The following is a 20654-nucleotide window of genomic DNA, read 5'->3' as shown; positions in this document are numbered from 1 at the left end:
AAGTATCTTAACACTCACCCCCTGTGGACTTGAAAGGCGGCTTTAAAAAGTTTGTAGCTTGCTCTGGGCGGTTACATTGGACTCCAACAGGGCCCAGTCTCACACTGAAAAAGTATCAAATCCTGCAGTATCAAATCCTGCAGCATAATCCACCTCTCTTCTGTTTATCTGTATACTCGACATATTCTACACACTTACATTTTCTTCAAAATATGCTTAAATAATCTGCTTTCATTTCCATCTTCACATACGACCCTCTAAAGCTCATGAGCAATCAGGTGCATTGGTTTGTATATGTTAGAGTGCCCACCTCCTGCTCTTCCATTGGTCAAGAGAACTGTTTTGTATCACTCACTTAATGGCTAGGCTGTTAATGCACTTCCTTTAAGCAAAATGGAGCATGGGGTCTTAGTTTGAAAATAAGAGGCAGGAAAGAGTCCAGAGAGGAGCACAAATGTGAAATACATAAGATCAGAATCAGAAAATGTGCAAAGGCATAACAGTGTGGTGTATTGGCAATTATATAATCCACTGCTATCTAACATGTCAAATTTGTTCAATGTACAATGTAAGCTTGAGCGAGAACCTGGTAAACAAGACTGTGATACCACGACAACAAGGCAGCGTGGCCGCATTCCCAGTAATCACACAACGAGGCATCAGAAGCTCTTCGCTCTGACCAATCCCTGGATATCAACTCCTGGGTGGTACAGCCAGAGACTGGGCCGTTAGGTCTTCAATGGCACCCAGTCCAGGCCCTAATGGAGCTGACTGATCACATTTCACTACAGGGCCAATGCAGCCAGCAGAGCAGAACAGGGCAGAGCTGGTGGCCCAGGGCCCAGAGGCCCACTATAAAGACCAAAGCATGCTGTGTTGTTGGCAGCCTGGAGAGCAGGGAGGAACCTTCACTACACATAAGCCTCTTTCAGACAGAGAAGCTAGCTTCAAGTATCTGTTAAAGTAATGGCTTTTGGGCATTCCAAAGGAAAGTCTCCATTACAGAAATGCACTATAACTAATGCTTAATAAATAACATGACCGACATATGACATTTTGCATCAGGGGTGCAAAAAAAGGGGAAAAGCTCCTTTTCCTTTTCAACAAGGTTGCAGAACTAGCATAGAATTTATACTGTAAGTTGGCATGCCTGAAAGTTACAAATTTAGGCAGGGAGACTGAAGGTCTGATGGTTAATGTGATTTTCCAGTTTTTTTTAATCCTCTTTTGTCCTGCACTGCGTTGGGAAAAATAAATTCAAGGAAAACACATTTATAAAGACTGATCTGACACACAAGAATCTCCTCATTAATGTGATGGCATTGTGACTTATACAAAAAAGTGGCTCTGAGACTGCACACAGGAACACACAAACAGAAAAAAACAAAATCGCCAACAGATGCTTGGATGGACTCCTACAAATACATGTACAGTACACAAACTAGGAAAACTCATCATAAAAACTTTCATAATGTTTCCCCTCTTTGTAATTCTGACCAAGGTAATAAACAGTGCTCCCAGGCTCTACCTGGAGAGGAGACACACTTTTCAAGTTACAAACTATAATAAGGTTTTTGCTTTTCACTTTACCCATAAAATGTAGTGACAACATTTATTTACAAGCTTTAAATGCTGGTGATTTTTCCTTTCACCGGGTACCACACAGTAAATATCTCTCTCAAAGTAGACAAACACTTCTGCAATTTACCTTGAGAAAGCACAGAGAGAGTTCACACTATGGAAAGAAGACCATTTTCTATCAGAGATAAGCAGATAAGTGTCCTCAGCTGGAAGCTGGAAATCTGGCTGGTTTGTTTACCTAAGAAAATGGACCCACACGCTGAACTTCAAATGAACCAAATCTAATGCAGACACATCTGCAGCGAGCTTAAAACAGGCACTGTGGGCTGAAAAATAATGGATGTCAATCATTGCGGCTAAAGCGGTCCAGTGCATATTATGGACTAACAGACATTATTGTTGCACAATGAAGACAAGAAGATATTCTGTAATACATGTATATAACATACACACATCTCTCTCTCTCTCTCTCTCTCTCTCTCTCTCTCTCTCTCTCTCTCTCTCTCTCTCTCTCTCTCTCTCTCTCTCTCTCTCTCTCTCTCTCTCTCTCTCTCTCTCTCTCTCTCTCTCTCTCTCTCTCTCTCTCTCTCTCTCTCTCTCTCTCTCTCTCTCTCTCTCTCTCTCTCTATATATATAACTTTTGTCCTTCACCCTTCCGCGGGTGGTCTCATCCTTCGAGCTCGGGTCCTCTACCAGAGGCCTGGGAGCTTGAGGGTTCTGCGCAGTATCTTTGCTGTTCCCAGTACTGCACTCTTCTGGACCGAGATGTCTGGTGTTCTTCCAGGGATCTGCTGTAGCCACTCCTCCAGTTTGGGGGTCACTGCCCCGAGTGCTCTGATGACCGCGGGCACTACTGTTGCCTTCACCTTCCAGGCCTTCTCCAGCTCTTCTCTGAGCCCTTGGTACTTCTCAAGTTTCTCATGTTCCTTTTTCCTGATGTTGCCATCGCTTGGAATCGCCACGTCAACCACTACGGCTTTCCTCTGCTGTTTGTCAACCACCACGATGTCAGGCTGGTTCGCCATTACCATTCTGTCAGTCTGGATCTGGAAGTCCCACAGGATCTTGGCTCGGTCATTCTCTACCACCTTTGGAGGTGTTTCCCACTTTGACCTCGGGGTTTCCAGTCCATACTCAGTGCAGATGTTCCTGTACACTATGCCAGCTACTTGGTTATGGCGCTCCATGTATGCTTTTCCTGCCAGCATCTTACACCCTGCAGTTATGTGCTGGATTGTCTCAGGGGCCTCTTTGCACAGCCTACACCTTGGGTCTTGTCTTGTGTGGTAGATCTGGGCCTCTATTGCTCTGGTGCTCAGGGCCTGCTCCTGTGCAGCCATATATATATATATATATATATATATATATATATATATATATATATATATATATATATATATATATATATATATATATATATATATATATATATATATATATATATATATCTCTCTATATATATATATATATCTCTCTCTATATATATATATATATATATATATATATATATCTCTCTCTCTCTATATATATATATATATATATATATATATATCTCTCTCTCTATATATATATATATATATATATATATATATATATATATATATATATATATATATATATATATCTCTCTATATATATATATATATATATATATATATATATAAATAAAATACACTTAGAGGAAAATAAATCTCCTGAGGAACCCATTTATTCTTGTATGTGTAACTAGGGCATGAAGGCAACATTTTGTAAACACGAGCCCAATTAAAACTTGTTTTTGCAATTAACTGCTGTTCTCCAGAGATGGCATATAAACATTCATGAATTCATACAAGAATATACAGTAGATTCATGTTTTTAGCAGCATTTCTTCATCAAACAAGATTGATGTGCACTTCAAGACAGGTGGTCATAAAGTCTGAGGTGTTAAATGACCTCAGCAACAGCCATCTGTCTCAGTCCATAAAGAATGAAAAAGTATATAACTCCAACTGCACTACAAAACAAGAAGAGAGGATATAAGACAACACTAGTGGTCCCTCTTTAATCTTCCACGTCATTGTTTGTACATGCATATAAATGGCAGAAAGGCTATAAAACCCAAGATATCTTAACTTTTACCATGGGCTGACTATGCTAATGCAAAGCAGAGCAGACCAAGCAAAACTTTACAGTCAGTGCCAGTTGCAAATTTTTAGCCATGCTAGCAGCAGTTGTACTTCGCCGTTGTACTTTATGTTTAGTGCTACTTAGCAAAAGTTAGCATACTAACAGGCTAAACTAAGATGGCGAACCTGGTAAATATTACCTGCTAAACATCAGCATGTTAACTGTCATTGTGAGCATGTTAGCATGCTGATGTTAGCATTTAGCTCAAAGCACCGCTATGCCTCACAGAGCCGCTAGCATGGCTGTAGACTTTTAAGTCTTGTCAAGAGAAATATTCTACATTCTTATTACGAGCATATGATAAGACAGTTAATAACATCCATGTTTGTTTTGTCTTCTTGTGATGTTTTTTACATTACGAACAGAGAATCCAGATTAGCAATTTCCTCTCACATAGAATTTCCATGCACGTATGCAGTAAACTGGCTGTCAGCTGTAGTCTTTGCAAAGTGCTCAAGTGCAACTTTTAACTGAAGACATGAGGCAACATTAGGCCAAACATTCGTTGGTCTCTTTAGGCGCTACTTCTCTGAGGTTGGCTTTGTGTGTCAGGGCCCGAAGCGCGCGATGACCTGTCTTAACTCAACTAATCAACTACTCAGGTCTGATTTTGACCAAAAGAAATCCGCAGTGTATGTAAAAAGAAAGCCTGAGGGAACTACCAGCAATGAAGCCCCTGAGAACTCAAGAGAAGGGTTTAAACTCTGTAAAATATTCAGGTTTTAGCATTTCTCAGCCACAAGCAATAGCCGTTATGCAAAATCTGACATGAATGGCACGCTGACTCTTTCTCCTATGCAGAATTTTAAAGACATGAGTAAATACAATAACATTGTAGATGACAGCAGAGTTGAAGACTTGTCAAATATGCAAAGGAAGATTTTATTTTACTAAAAAGTAGGCTGTTACAACAATAGATCACAAATTGTGAGATAATTGGCAGCATCCCAGAGTGCTAAAAATCACAACTGACAGAAAAACATGTTAGACCAATGCATTTCATTTAATATTTAATGAACAAAAGCACAGCTTGCAGTTCAGGTGTCTTGTGACTTTCAAAAACTAATAACTTTAAAAGAGCCAGGTGTTTTTTTCCCCTCTTATATCAACAGAAATCCACCTGCACAGAGAACATTTTGTTAGCGTTAGGCTGCTTAAACTGTGAGTACGTAACCTGAGTAAAACCAAACTAACCACAAGATAGGCCGATGTTTCAACATTAGACGTGCTGCATGAGTGCATCATTAAGATGTACTTGCGAGATTATTTAAAATTATGTGGGAAAATATACACTGACATGTACAACATACCGTGCTATAGCTACTATTGGTATCTTCTTTTCACACACTCTGTAGATGGTATAAGTTACTAAAAACATATAAATCATTGTGTAACTCATCTGCTTCTGTTTATAAGAGTATGAGTTAAGGTTATCTACATTTTTATCCACACAGGTGAGAAAATCTGCTTTTCCCCACTTTTGCATTTGCTATCCTTCTATTAATTTTCTATTTAACAAGATAAGGTGGGAAATATGCAGTAAAATTTGTAATCGATTTTGCTCCAATAAGAAATTGTGATATGGGTACACTCCTCTTTAAAGCGAAACTATGTAACTTAGAAAGGAGAAATAACATCTTCTTCTTCTTACAAATAAAAAGTTGAATTCATAAGCAATAAATTGCACCCTTGCCGTAGGTGGTTGGCCGTATAAAACAAGCAATATGAAGATGTTAACGTGGGCCGTCAAGACTTCTGATTTTTCACACTTTTTCTACATTATATAAACTGAATGATTAATCGAACGTTTGAAAAAAATAATCAATAGATCAATCATTAATTAAAATAATTATTAGATGTAACCGTAGTGTTAAGCTGATGTTTACTCCAAAACAAATGACTGGTATTCTGAGATATCTAAGAATGTTCAAAAGAGATATGAGATATTTCAAGACATCTGCTGCACAACAAGTCCAGGAACATCCCAGCAAATAGACAAAAATGTAAACAAGAAATTATTGCTTTACAGCCAGTGATAATTTTAGCCAAGAAGATTATGACAGAGCTCAGTCGCCAACTGTCATCCTTTATGTTGTCTTTTTGCCTTCTTAATTGCGTAATTTATGTTCCCATCAAAAAATTATATAAAAACATTAATTCAGATTTGTATGGCCTTTAGTATTTGATAGCAGGATATCCTCAAATCTACAACGTCCAGTCTTAGCAGGAACAGTAGGAGGCATTCTTTCTACAACAGGAAGCAATGACCCATGATGGTGGAACTGCCACTCTCTGTAGGACGTCACACATTTCTTTTTCCTCCTTAGCCTTACCTCCTAGTGATTAGAGGAACATCTGCAAACACAGACAGACCTCTGGGCTTTTCTTTTCATATTTTACACAAGCAAACTCCAGGAATCATTACCCGACATGAGCTCATCATTAGCACATTCATAATTCAGTGTAATGGATTATGTAATTGCTCCATTAATCAGGGGAGCCACCCCAGCATACCCTCCTATGCATTAGTTTAATTATGGGGAAATGCCTCTGTTAAAATAGATGCTCTGTTTGCAGTAGCAGAAGTCTGTATTTGGCACTGTGGAAACTTGTGCAGACAGAAGTTTAGAAGCAGCTTGGCGATTTATATCCCCGAGTCCTTGTGGTACACTCGCAGACAGCTCTTCAATAAAATGTGTCATGGCAGTAGGGCAAAATGAAAAAGTAGGCAAAAGGGCAAATGCCTTTCAGGAAACCAGTTGTCAAGCTCAGGCGTCACTTAAGTCACATAATTTATGGACATTTGCAGTGTGATAAATATTCCAATTATATATGAAGCTGGAAGCGTCTGAAACAGATTAAGACACGTAGACATGAAGGTACTTGTCATCTGATTCCAGCAGCTGGCATGACTTGTGAGGACTTAATCCAACAGTGTCATCAGCTATTTGTCAAGAAAAAGAGATAGAGGGCTCAGGCTGAGCACCTCCTCCTCCTTACTATTGTAGGAAGCTCAATATGAGAGTCTGGCTGCAGTCCTTTAGTTTGAGTGACATTTAACTATCATGACCGAGGGACACTCAGTGTATTTTGGTCTTCTCATCCTTGTTAAAAAGGTCAGTGACAGGCAGAGCTCCCTCTGCACTCATAAGTGTGTTGAGTGATGACAAGAAATAAGCCTTTGTTGAAAAAACCTGTTGTTACATAAGAGAAATCACTCCACATATACAGAAGTTGCAGCACACTTATCAGTTATTTTCCTTGTCTGCTTTCCTCCCCCAGGTTGTACTTAAAGCGATTTCTTTCTTACTTTCGTCTTGTTCCTGCACTTGGATAGAGAGTTAGAGAGCCTGAAAATGAATATGTATTTTATACTGCTGCATATATAGTCTAGCATAAACCTCAAATCCAAACAGGACCCGAGTTATTGGTCCTTCAGTCACTACCTACACAAAAACAAACAACTAAATGGTCTGTGGTTACTGTCAAGATGTTGGCAAAGCTTCACAGGGCTTAAAGCCCGCTGCCAATAACGCAGCCTGAGCCAAACAGAAAGACAGAGAGAGACACACACAGAATAAAACATGGCAACAAATGTTTTTCCATTGTGAGAAATGCCCATGTAATGCTTGATAAAAAAAAAGAACAGCTTACACATTCACCTCGTGGAAGTGACATTTAAATAAGCAAGAGCCATTTTCTTCCTCAATCCCTCCCCTTTCTCTCGTTCCCTCTGTGCCACTGTAATTTGAAGCTGTCACAAACAAATCCTCCTCATAGACCTTTCCAAATGTCAGGTTCCGTCAAGCGGGATGACGGCCTCCAAAAATCAGGCCCTTGGAAACTTCTGTCAGGAAAACAGAGGAGTTGGAGCACCCATGCACATTTATGAGCAATCACCATTCACTCCTCGCACAGTTGCCGAAGAAGGGAGAGGACTTTTTTTTTTTTTTTAAACAAGTATTGCTCAATATTCATACATGTGTTTATTCTTCTACCCAATCATTTACTTTCAGTTAGTAAAATACTGAATTTAGTCCAATTTTCTCAGGGCAGGTAAAGACAGTGATTGCTATAATGGCATAAAATCATCTCTTATCTCCTCTACCAAATAATCAACCAAACCAGTTCTGCACAGTGACTAGCTACATTTGGCTCCTAAACCCGAGACTGGTCTGGAGACAAGCTGTTCAACAGTGTATAAACATGTACTGTATGCCACTTGCCATGACAGCTTCCTGAAGAAAAATCAATCCCAGCATTATACTATTGATTTCTACACATTACCTTAACAATTGCTAGAATAACTGCAATCAGTAGACTCAAAAAGGATAGGTATTGTATCTGAAATTTGAGTCTAAACCTAAATAAATGGAGGTCTTAATTCTGTTTATAGTTAAGTGGCAAAAACTGGTTAAGCCAGAAAAATGGATGAAAAACCACATAAATATAATAAATAAGTAAAAATAAGATTTTTCTTTTTAACATTAAGGCCCCGTTGGGAATGGGAATGCTGGACAATTGTCATAAAGCTTGCAGTTTGAGTTTGGAGGAAAGAAATTAATTCTTCATACATATTTCTTCCTTCAATACAGGCAGACGCTGCATAGAAAGCTTGGGATAAGTCAGAGACAACAATTCAGTGACTATGCATTCAAATTCTACATAATTTTAATAACCTCTAGCACAAAGAAAGTTAACAAGAAACTGTTAGCAGAGTGCGCAATCTCAAGAGTCATTTTACTGCCCTGAGTGTGAGGGAATGAGATGAGGGAGAGCAAGAGAAGCTAATCAACTCTTACTCTTCAGTCTGCCACTAGTTCAGTGTGCACAAAGGGCACCGAGCATCAATAAGACAACACACTGCTGTAGCAGGAGTGGATCCAGACTCCTCGGCCATGAAAAGATAGACACGACTTTATAGCAAGTGCAAAATTAAATTAATTTTGCAGATGAACTGCTTGAGGGATACAGCGTGTCTTCAGTTAACGTGGCAAGCATACAGAAAAGTTTAATGTAAAATGAAAATCTGACCCCCACAACAAGACCTGGTATGGATTGAGCTGCTAAATTTGCATTTCTTAAGACACAGCTCCTGAGTACAAAAAAGCTGTCCTCTCGCTGCACCTTGTAGCTATAAGATCCTGAGCCAATAGAGGTGGTGGGCGGGGAGAGGGAGTTAGAGAGGTCAGAGGAGAAAGAGAGTGAAAAAAAGCCTCTTTTCTGCCTTTTGATTTTGAAGAAGTTTGTACTGCCATCTTCTAATCTGTGCCATTGCAGCTGCACATCGTGTCACCATGTCCAGAAGGCTAGACTGGTTTGGGGCTTTTTTTTGTTAATTTTCCCCCTCTTCTTCCTTGTTGCCTTGCATCAGGCACAGGATCTGAGGCTGTAATATGGCTGCCAGTGAAGCAACAGCCATTTAATAACAATGCAATAGTTCCTCACAGCAGTAGTCCAGTGTCGCTCATACACCCCGCCGTGTGCAGATGGTACATTGTCTGTGGTTTCCGAAAACATTCTCCTTTCTGAGATGTTTTTCCTTTCTCCCCCAACACACACACTGCCCTTTTTGTCAGCAATATTTAACTCTCTTCTTGATAGAAACAACATACAACTGCTCTGCAATCTTATTGCTGCTATCATTGCTCTTGGCTTATTTCGTAACAGGTCAGCTGAAGTGACCCCCCCAGAGATGATCTGAGTGTGTGTGTGTGTGTGTGTGTGTGTGTGTGTGTGTGTGTGGTTGGCAGTAAGCCTTTTGCATGTGCCTCACAGCCTCCCGCAGTGGGGGACATCTGGAGGAGGCGTTACCGTGTACACAGAAAAAAGAATAAGAGTTCAGGCCTGAAATATCATCCTCGAAGGACATAACTGGCTTTCATTAACATACAAAGGGGGGAATATGGCGTTGGAGATTTATTCAAATCAACATGGCTAATGTTGCCATAAGCCAGTCACCTTGCCAAGTTACCCTAAAAGTCATTCTCTCTATCAGTCGCCCTTCCCCCGACTGCTGAGCGCAATTAGGGCACATTTTGATGAGAATGACCTGTAATTCAGTGTAAGGAAAAAGCTTCAGAACAACCATTTCACAAGGTAGATGTTCATTATGCGCCAGCAGGGAAGAGCCTCCTCTTAATAGAGTGCCAGCCATAAACATCCCTCATCATCACCGGGCTTGCCATTTGATCTCACCTCTGGGGGTTCTGCGCCGGGCATCTTCATTCATTTCTTCTGTGTTTCACTGTCTGTTTACTCAGTAATGGACTCTGCCCAGAGAGTTGTTAAGGGGGAACAAAGTGAAAGTGCCCGACACTCTGCTCTGGCGGTGATTAACGACTGAATTAGAAAGCCACTCCAGGTCACCTTCTTTAACATCGTGATGGATGACCTAATGTGGGAATCTGATAGCCTTTGTTATAGGTGAGCTACACAGTTGGAGCAACGCGATGGTGCATTTACAGTGATTATCAACTTTTCCATGAATCTGCAATCAATAAACACTATGCTGTAATTAACAGCCAAAAACAATGTGGTCAGACCCAAACTGAGATGCTTTATGGCTTTGATAATAAGCATCTCACTGATGAGTGTGCATGCAACTGTGTCCACCACTGTCTGTAAAGCCTTAGTTAGCGTTGCCCTAGTTCAGCTGTGTATGTACCATCTCTCCTGTCACAGGCAGTTTACAAGACTGGGAACGAGGGTTGCCATCTGTCCCACCTCTATGGGGTGCACAGAGGGACGTTTTGCACAGTTTTGGCATGCCTGACTTCCCCTAATGCTGCACAAATGTTTATAGAAATTACATAAGCAATGAGACCTTCACTAGGGTGGAGGGGGAATGGAGATGGATATGTGCAGAAGTGGAGGCGAAAAAGCAATTGAGGACGAGAGACTAGAAAGTGTAAGAGAGCAGACCTGGTCCTTTAATTCTCCAGACTAACTGCACTTTCAGGCAGACAATAGCACTACAGGGCTGCGTTTGTGTTGCTATAGGGTACAAGTAGAGGATAAAATACAAACCAAGAAGTCCAGTTTGAAGGCCTTTCAAATGCCAAGACCCCACTTGGGGCGTTTTCACACCTTTGAGGCAGAATTGTACAACTCTGGAACATGTTCACAGCTGCAACAATTTTCTCTTACATCTAAATTCTGGGCAAGTAAACCACAAACTGAATGCTGCTAGGTCCCTGGTAAGAGAGCTTGCTTAGATAAAGCAGTATGTTGTAGGATGTTGTTGCAATGCACTGCCACAAAAGAAGCTAGGAACAATGGTTGTGGCAGACTACCCAACAGAAAATGGCTTCAAAACTCGTCTAACCTTTAGAAATGGTATATTGCAACATAGAAACATTTTGCTTGTCATTCCCATTTCATAATCGTGTTGATGATGCAGTACCAACGCAGTGGCATCACTGAAATGAATAAGGAAACTTGCATTTTTTTGCCATAGCTCAGTTGTTGGTCTGAATACACCTTAACAATTGGGAAGTCAGTGAGAGGTGGATCAAACCTGACTTCAGCTCTGCATCAGACTGCAGCTGCACTGGGAGAGGAGGCAATCTGAAACCAAAAATAAGAGATCACTCACTGCAAGGAAAGATGATCAGAGCTCAATGACATATAGCTTTTGCTGGAAACCAGAAAGAAGAGGAACTTCATGCACAGAGCAATTAATGCACTACAGCCAAAGGAAAGACATGTATTGTTTTTGTGCTGTGTGTGTGTATGTGCATGTAAAAGGTGGGATGGTCAACCCCAGCAGAGGACACAATGAATGTCCTGGGAGAGGTTTGTAAAATACTAAGACATGTTGCAACGGACACCTGGAACAGCATTTTTCTCCTTGCTGCTTTCACAGGGGAACAAGATGAGATTTCACTGGAAAACTAAAGCAGCAACCGTGACACAGACGGGGTATGCAAATAGAAAAAACAAGAGGAAGTAAATTCAGTTCCTACACATATTCACTCCTCTGACACAACAACATATAAAGCAAAAAGTGGAAAACCAATTTCCAACCACGCATACGTTGGCTTACATTTACTCGACCAACACCCCAACCATAAACAGCCCACTGGAGCTGTCAGTGTGTGAATTTTCACGAATGTGCATATTTTTCTAACAGTGATGATACAGCTCACAGTGGCAAACCTAGTACACTGTTGAGGAAAACTGATAACTTTCAAGGACTAAGACTTGGATGCTTTGTCAGACAAAAAAGGTAGGTTTAAGGGAAAAGCTTTTCTGAAAAAGACTGATTTTAGCAGTGTGACACAACACCATATACTTGTTAGTGTTCAGTACATTTTCTCCATCTCAGACAGTCCATTTTGTATTTTCTAATGTTGCCTCAAGGTGTGAACTTGCCACTCTGTCCACCACCACATGACCACCTTGTCGCTCCTCGTTTCTCAGCACTCTGTTTGAAATAAATGACTATTGGTCAGTTTGTCTCTTGTTGTCGCTGCTGGTGTGAGCTCGTGGTCAGGTTATGTTAAATTTATTCCCTTCCACTTGCAGATGCTAATTATTTCTGTCAATATTGGAGCCAATTGTGAATCGACAGTGTGAGACAGACATCTCTGAAGTACACAACATTGAAAATTGAAAGTGATTTGAATTTTTTTTTGTACCAAATTAATCATGACTGCTCTCAGTTAATTCTACCCACAACTACAAGCCTACTGTCACAGAGCACAGTCCTCCTGATGCTGTCTAGGATTATAACAATGTGTGGCTGAGCTTGATGGAACACACTGGGATCAGTACCAGATGGTATGTTTTCTTTAGATTAAAACACACAGGATGCAAAGAGGCAAAACTCCCACCTACCACAAAAGAGAACAAGCTACAGCTCCCAATAACAGTCTTTCATTCTAATAAATATATTTTGGCAATTTCTGCAGGTAGGAAACCAATGAGGATTCATGTCCTTGCTCCAACTGGTTGGTTGGGTTGCCTGCACAGGGGTGGGTGGGATCTGGAGGGTGGGGGTTCAGGACTGCATGAACCTCAGCACACCCTCTCTCACTGTCAGGTGAAAAAACGTGGCTGTCACATGGCTCTAAAAGGCACATGGCTGTCTACACCCTCCCCAGGCCGTCAGTGGAGTTAGCAGTGACAACAGCGGCAGTATGGGGGAATTGGCCATTCCAAATTGGGGACAAAAGGAAAAAATTACTTGGACAGGATTAGCTACGATTAAAGTCACAAGAAATTATAGTAATTTTAAGAAATAAAGCCAGTCTGGACAAGAAAATTTCACTCACATGTCACTGTGTGGTTGGGCTGTCCTTTATGCCCTGTTACCTCACCTGGGATGAGGCCATAATATAGCAAAACTTATTTTTAATTTGCATCTTTACTTCATTCTATAGTGGGTTTGTTTCAGCCTCATAAGCTGCAGGTCAGACTGAGAAAATGTGCTGCTGGAATTTACTGTAAGCAGTGTGACTGAACTGTATCGCCATGTCCCAAATGATGTTCTGAAACATTCTGAGAAATTCTATCCTCAAATGTTACCAATCCATGGAACATCATCACGATCGATATTATATAAAAGCTAATATTTCACATTACATCCTTACAATTCTTGTTTTTTGTTCATGTTATAGAACACCTATAACTTTTGGGGTTTAATGGATAACCTATTAAATAAAATCATATAGGATTTGCCAGTTGTTGATGAATTCAGTGTATATCACGTTTTTTTGTGAACTCATAATCTAAATCTAAATGCTGGATCTGAGCTGCACTAGTGGTTATCAATTTGCTTTTCACTGTATTTCAATCACTAATGTTGTTGCATGTTTGCGGTGAGGTTTGCTGAAAGTGAGAAAATGACAGTAGGCACAGTGGGGAGGAAATGCTCCCAGTGATACCACCCCCCACAAAAAGCCTTCAGCCCACCCACTCACTACCTATGCTGATCTCAATCACTGATTTCATCACTTCCTTCTGCACACATTCTGTGACGTTTCTTTGTGCTTGTTAAAATCTACGTTAATGGTGGCATATGAAATGCATGCATATCTACGAAGACAGTTGTATTACATAGAATTTGCCAGAAAACGAGACAACCCAACAGATTCGTTAACTTGGCTGATATGCAGATACGTGAGGATAAGCTACAGATACTGTGTGATAAAGTGTTGAGTACAGCAGGCTTCTGAGGCTGTCTGGATTTTGCTGCTGTTATCATGGTGGTCCTTCTCCCTCCTTCATAGCCTGCCCTGCAATTAATGATACACAGTGATTTTCCTGGAACCACCCTCCATCCTGTGTTTGCGCGTTTGTATGTATTTATGTAAGTGATTGTGTTTGAGCATGCTTGTATGTATGAGAGAAAGCTACTTTTCTCTACTGTGCACAAGAAGGATATCCACTGAATTTGTATTCATTAATGAGACGTGGTCTGGGAATGATGGTGAATTTGTAAGCATGCATCATCTCACATAATTCCATTTAGTAGTCCTGTAAACACTTAAATGTTTGCAGCCGGTAGTTACGGTAGCCCCCCTGCCCTCAGCTCTCATCAGGATAGCACATCTCCAAAGAAACCAAGGGCAGGAGAGGAGGAGATATTGCAAATCACATTATGGGACATGAAATTAATCCACCCTCCCCAAACATTTGGCCTTCACACAGTTTAACCTTGAAACTGCTTTTTACTCCCTTGCATAAACCCCCCTCCATCACATCCAAAAGAACGAGTCTGACATTACAACAATGGCTCTGCCGAGGTAATTATTCAACAGGATCCTGCACCGTGCTGATGATATGTTGTAATTTCATTTCACTTACGTCTGTTTCATAATGTAATACACAATTGAGCAGGGGCACTTTACATCCCAAAAGACCACTTCCTCCTTAAGATAATAAAAGCCTTTTGTGCTTGCCTTTGAGAAATCCTTGGTGGATTATGAGAGTGTGGATTCGGGAGCACATCAATTAATATGCATTAAATGAAACAGTATTAAGTTGTTAGAAAATAATTAATAACTCTAATTGATGTGCTGCTGCTTTGCCCGACGACATCATACCTTAATGCTAACAGGACTGCCTCTGACATTGCCAAAAGGGGCCGAGGTACAAGAGTTACTTGACCTTTTACAGGGCTGAAAGACAATGTACTTCCACTTTATTACATGGCCACCTCACTCTCCCCTGATACTAATGTAGAGTGGTTCAAGATAAAAGCACAGAGTGACTGTTACATCCAATCCAATAACTGCAGAAAAATTCCTATCTGCTAGCCAACGCTGAAACCACATGAGGTTCAGCTCTACTAGTTTCAGCCAGAATAAAATACATCTGTTTGTGTTAGAGAATACTGTAGATCGCTTATGCAAGCCCTATCGCTGGATCTTGTCCCTTTGTACGATACAGAGAATAGTGCTGGCACAGGGTTCCACTTTTCCCGTTACCATGAAAAAGACATTCAAGGCTTCAATTACTTCCTTTACCCCTGTGTAGCTCCGGAAAACAGAATCGCTGCCACTGTCAATGAAATTATAGCAATGGGGGGAGTAAGTGATGACAGGGGAAAAATCTGATAACCCAAACCCCCCCCCCCAAACACACACTTTTCAATGTGCTTAAATATGAAGATGTAGAATGCCTCAGGAGAACAGAGAAGCAAAGAAATGGGAATGACAAGCAAAATGTTTCTTTGAGATATCTTTTCAATATACCATTTCTAAAGGTTAGAGTTTTGAAGCCATGAGAGAGTAGCTACGGCTGAGTGATGGCGCCTTTAGTTGCTGTGAGTAGTGAAGCTACTGAATAGTTTCAACTGCAGCGCTCTGTTTTAAACTTATTCGCTTTGACCCAGAGCGATCCGCTGCAAGAATTACTGTCTTGATCAGTTTACAGTTCTACCTCCATGTTTTGTTTTTTTTTTCCAAAAATTACCCGAGCTTTCAGCTAAATCAATCTTGCCTTTGGTTGGAGATAATGAGCATGTTCACTGGGCTTCAAATGAACACCGTTGCTCCCAGGCTCCTCAGCTCAACATAGTCACATCATGCAGACACTTTTGAGGAAGGCAGAAAAGAGAAGTCTTAGCCTTCAGAGACCAATTAAAAACACATATTCAAATTGACCTAAAAGGAGCACAGTAAGGCATTAATTTACAGTGTCACCCCTCATCCCTATAGCTTCACTCGCTTTCAGATTCATCCCAATTGTTTTTAACTCTGACAAACAAACAATCTCAACAGAGTGGAAAGACTCAGAAAAAAAATCTAGCTCATCTCTGCAGGATCAAAGACTGTATCAGGAGGTAGGGGGCACACACAGATATACTAATTTTCACACAACATGCGCTCACACTCATTCAAAGGACATGGAGGCAGGATTTACCAGCTCAGTAGCAGAGTATGCATACATTAGATGATCATTATTAAAGACCATGGTGAATATTAGGCTAGATCATTATCGTTACTATCTCTGCTGTGAGAAATACATGCTACAAAGGAAATAAATGCACAGAAGATAGAGAGGCATTTGCTGTAAATATTGGAATTAAATTGTATATCCATGATGTATGAAATGCACATGTGTAGTTACATTACTGTAATATGTCTAAGGGGTGATGCACTGCATCTTCTGCTTGTTTATATAAAACAAATTAGGGTTGCAACTAATGATTACTTTCCTAATCTATTAATTGATTCATTAGCCTAGGAAAAAAAATGTGAAACATGCCCTTCACAACTTCCCAGAGCCCAAGATCACATCTTCAAATAGCTTGTTTTGTCCAACAGTCCAAAACCAAAAAGTATTCAATTTAGAATTATATCCAAGACAGAAAAGCAGCACCTCCTCGCATTTAATAGGCTGGAACGAGCAAACGTTTGGCATTTTAGCTTGATAAATGACTTTAACAATGAATCAATTATCACAATTGTAGATTAATTTTCTGCCGGTTGACTAATTTGAGCACTAAAATCTATTAAGAAGATAAACTTGAATTGGAAAAGAGAAGTTCAGGCAGCTCTTCAACCAGTTAGAATTTTATCCATGACATATTTGGTACCACAGCCCAGCGGGTATGCAGTGACTCTGAAACATGCTCCGTCTCGCTTCCACAGCACTTCCAGGGAAGCTGCTCTCATAAATCCCTTCTAATGGTCGCTGGCGAGGGAACTTTTTAACACAGAACTTAGCAGCCACTGTTATTCACCCGTAGAGCGAGAGTCTTGGGATGATGGATGGTAATAAATATTGCACAGGGCTAACGGAGGTCCCCTCTGAGACGTTCAATTGCCTTGAGTGATAGGGCGCTGCTCGGCAACACAGGAGAGGATGGCAGAGGGCAGGCTCTTCACGGGGTCGACTAACTGAGTCTGTTCAATTTCCTCTCTGGAAATACGACAGTCCCCATTCTAAACGATAACACTGTATCACAATGTGGGAAGGTAAGCGGAAAAAGGGGGGTTTCTGCAAAAAATGTATGGCAAGTTTGTTGGTTATGAATGAAGAATTGATTGTCCCGAGGAAAAAATAAATAAAAAATCCACTGTGGACCAGTAATGACTGTGAATGTACCTGGCACGTGAGGAAAAGGAACACTGCTCAGTGTTATGACCACCTCCCTGCTGCACTTGTGAGCAGTTTAATGGAGCTTTCTGACAAGGGAGCTCTGTTGTGCTGAGCTGCCCACCATCTTAACTGCTTCCTTGACAATGGCCGACAATAGAGCAGACGTCCAAGCTGCACACATCTGTAGTGGCCTTATATTCCTTCAGGCACACACCCCCTTCCTCATCTAATGCACACACATGGGCACCCATAAGACAGACAAAGAGCTGCTTTACCAAGGTCATCCTCTATTCAGCTTGCAGGCATCAAAAACAGATTCCCTTGTTGTTAACTTTGCTATATTGTGACTAACATAAAACAATCCAAGTTCTTATTTGTAAATCGTTTAAGATTCACTTTGATTATATCAAGATTACTTTTTTAGGTGTTGTGCCAGGAGGATAGAAATCTTTGTTGACAAGAACAAATGACTGGCAATGATGTTTTTAATGATGAATGATAAGAAACTAAGATAACTCTAGTTCTTCATTAATCCAACATGCGTCCTGTTGTCATATTTTCAGAGTAATCAGTGAATTAATTAGCCCAATAATGTGTAAGAATACTTTAGTGTGTGTAATTAACAAGTTAACACAATGCAATTAGCAGCTCATTCATACACTGTCAGCACCTAACAGTGGCTGTAAACATAAGATGCACTTTCCTTTAAGTTTACACAGTCAGCAACGGTGCTAAATCCTCACTGCAAATATCAGCCCAGTAAATAAAAACAAGATAAATTTGGCTGAGTAAAATGCAGCAAAGTGTTCTAGAGTGGGAACTACAAAAAGCAGTCCATTATTCTCCTTCAGTGGTTTTCAAAGTCACATCCTGGAGCCTCCAGGGGATCATGACAGGGGCATCCCCAGAAACATGAGGACTGACTCAGTTTCACTTGCATTTCACTCAAGTAACAACAAGACACTGCAAAAGAATTACCATTTTTGCAAGTATCTATCTCCACACTTTATTTGCCCACCTGCAGATCTGCAACTCCCCACACTAAACCACAAAATCCTTTCAGGTGGGATTCCTTGGGGCAACATGTCATCAAATGCAGGCGTTTGATCCACTGCTTTTATCATTAGTGGGTTCCTGTGATGATAAAAAGTTTTCATCTGTAATGATGTAAGCCTATGGCAGCTTCTTTAAAGCTACTCCAGAGAAGTCTTAAAATTGTGCTAAAACAAATACATGTGAAAGGTCAGTGGCATTGTGATGCAGCTTGGACAGCAGATGTGCTCCATAGTAATGACTTGTGTTTAAAAAAAAAAAACAAGCTGCACAGACTAAGCAGCAGCAATCAGCGCTGAAGATTACACAGGATGACGTCTTTCACACTATTTTGCCTACAAAAACTCAGTCAGTCGAGTCAAGTGTGAGGTATTAGAGGATTTATGAGCAAATAGCCTCACTAGAAAGCACAAGACACACACACATACTCTAATAATGCACTTCCTATTTTATTTTAACCTACACACACTTCGTACGGGGTCTCGCTGTGTGCAAAAACAATATAGTGTCCGCGTCTTTCCGAATACCCTTGCAATGTAAAGGTGAGGGACACTAATGGCAGCATTGGAGGGAAAACGCGGGCTATTCGTGTCCACATTTGACAGTTATAGCAGGTTTTACGTGGTCAGAAATAACGTCCCTGTGTGTACAACCCGCCCGACCATTCCCCATCTTCATGGCGCAGTAAGGTGGACACACATGGTCAGAGCTGTATGCGGACCTGAAACCCGACGGCAGCCAGTCACGGCTAACTCTCATTTGAAACACAAAACTGAATTAAACGTGAAAAGCGGTGTTTGTTGTTGCTTCTGTAATGCAGTCTTACCTGGATGAATGATGTCTATTCTTAACTTGAGACGCCGACTTTTTTTAGGCACACGTCGTCGTCGGCGGCAGCATCATCCGCTTCGGGGAGAAATGTTTCATGTGAAGATTTGGAGTAATTCTGATTCCACCTTATTAATCCTCCGCGCGCTGCAAAAGCGGCTTCTCTTAGCAGATGGGAATAGAGAGGAGCGACAAATCTAACAGGGAACAGGCTACAGTGTGTTATACACGTCCTTGTTTATTAAAATACGGCCGAGCGTATTCGCCGAGTATGTGTCTGTCTAACTGTTTCACTGCTTTATTTTTCCCCTCTCCCTCTCTCCCCCCCTCCCTCTCTTTGGCTGTAGTCACTCTGTGTCTAACTCTCCTGTTTTATCAAGGCGGGGTCTTGGGTCGTTTAAACCAATGACATAAACCAAGAAGAAGCTCCCTCCTCCTCCTCCTCCACCACCACCACCACACACATACACACACACCTTCAGCTCACATGGTTAGCAAAAATGATGTGGTCAAATGGGACATTTTTTCAGTGTTTTCAAATTCTGACCCGAGAAAATCACCTTAAAGGGTCACTTCACCCACAAAAAGAAAGAAAAAAAAATCACTTATCTCTATTTAGCCATGCAGATAGTTTTGTTTAGGTTTCATGCGCCAAGGCTTTAGTAGCTATCACTCTTTCTGCTAGCAACACAATAAAGTAGAGGTTAATGGATTTTCATTTGTGGTGCCTCACAGGGATGAAGGCATTGAACATAATTTTTTTTTAAACTGTGTCTTTCCAGAACTCTGTCCCTGTTACTGTGGATAATCCACAAATCTCACTTGTAACAGTTTTCTTTGGCAGTACTTTTTGATCAAAGACCAAGCTAGTCCCAATGAAAGCTGTTGACAGTGAGGTCTGTGGAGGAGGACACTGCTTCGAAAGACTTTATGCTGTTGAGTTTTTTTAGAATGTAACTTTAAAGCTGCACTAATCAATATTTTTATATGAACAATTGGTCAAATGGCAATGTCTAACATGAAGGGTGTCACTCCTTGTGACAAACCCACAGAGAATTATATTATCACCTGACTCTGCAGTCCCCTCAGCTATACATGTTATAGATAGAGATATAGATGTCTTTACATCTTTCAACTCACTTTTGGTTTTATTGCCTTTTTATGGCTTTTTAAAAAATGTCTTTTGTAAAGATTGTCCTTTGTGTGCCACCAATGCACACAATGGACATTTTTCCTTTGTTACATAGGTCACAGTAGAGATGCAGACAAGAAGTGTTGGGGTAGAGAGATAGGGGTATGACATGAAACAAAAGTCTACATTGTGATTACAGTATGCATTTTAACCAGTAGGCCACCATGACACCCAAAATTTACATATCTGAATTCATGAGAGCTGTGAGACTAGTTAGTGACTAGCTGGTGAACATAAAAAATAAACAATTAATGCAGGTTTAAGTAGCACAAACATG

General features: G+C 40.7%; 1 protein-coding gene across 4 annotated transcripts in view; it reads right to left on the bottom strand.

Annotated features, from left to right (window-relative positions):
- Positions 1-19518, bottom strand: part of ctbp2l (C-terminal binding protein 2, like) — a 98790-nt gene extending 79272 nt beyond the window's left edge. For 2 of the 4 annotated variants that reach the window (XM_044179032.1, XM_044179037.1), the window contains exon 1: positions 19184-19518. The gene's annotated coding sequence lies outside the window, so the exon portion shown is untranslated. Of the gene's footprint in view, positions 1-11269; positions 11320-19183 lie in introns of all 4 variants that reach the window. The other 2 variants (XM_044179033.1, XM_044179034.1) reach the window with 2 other exon arrangements.
- Between the last annotated feature and the right edge of the window lie 1136 nt (positions 19519-20654).

The sequence above is a fragment of the Siniperca chuatsi genome, linkage group LG20, assembly GCF_020085105.1.
Source record: "Siniperca chuatsi isolate FFG_IHB_CAS linkage group LG20, ASM2008510v1, whole genome shotgun sequence".
Lineage (NCBI taxonomy): Eukaryota > Metazoa > Chordata > Actinopteri > Centrarchiformes > Sinipercidae > Siniperca > Siniperca chuatsi.
The sequence above is the reverse complement of the archived record's forward strand: the minus strand, read 5'-3'. Positions and strand labels throughout refer to the sequence as shown.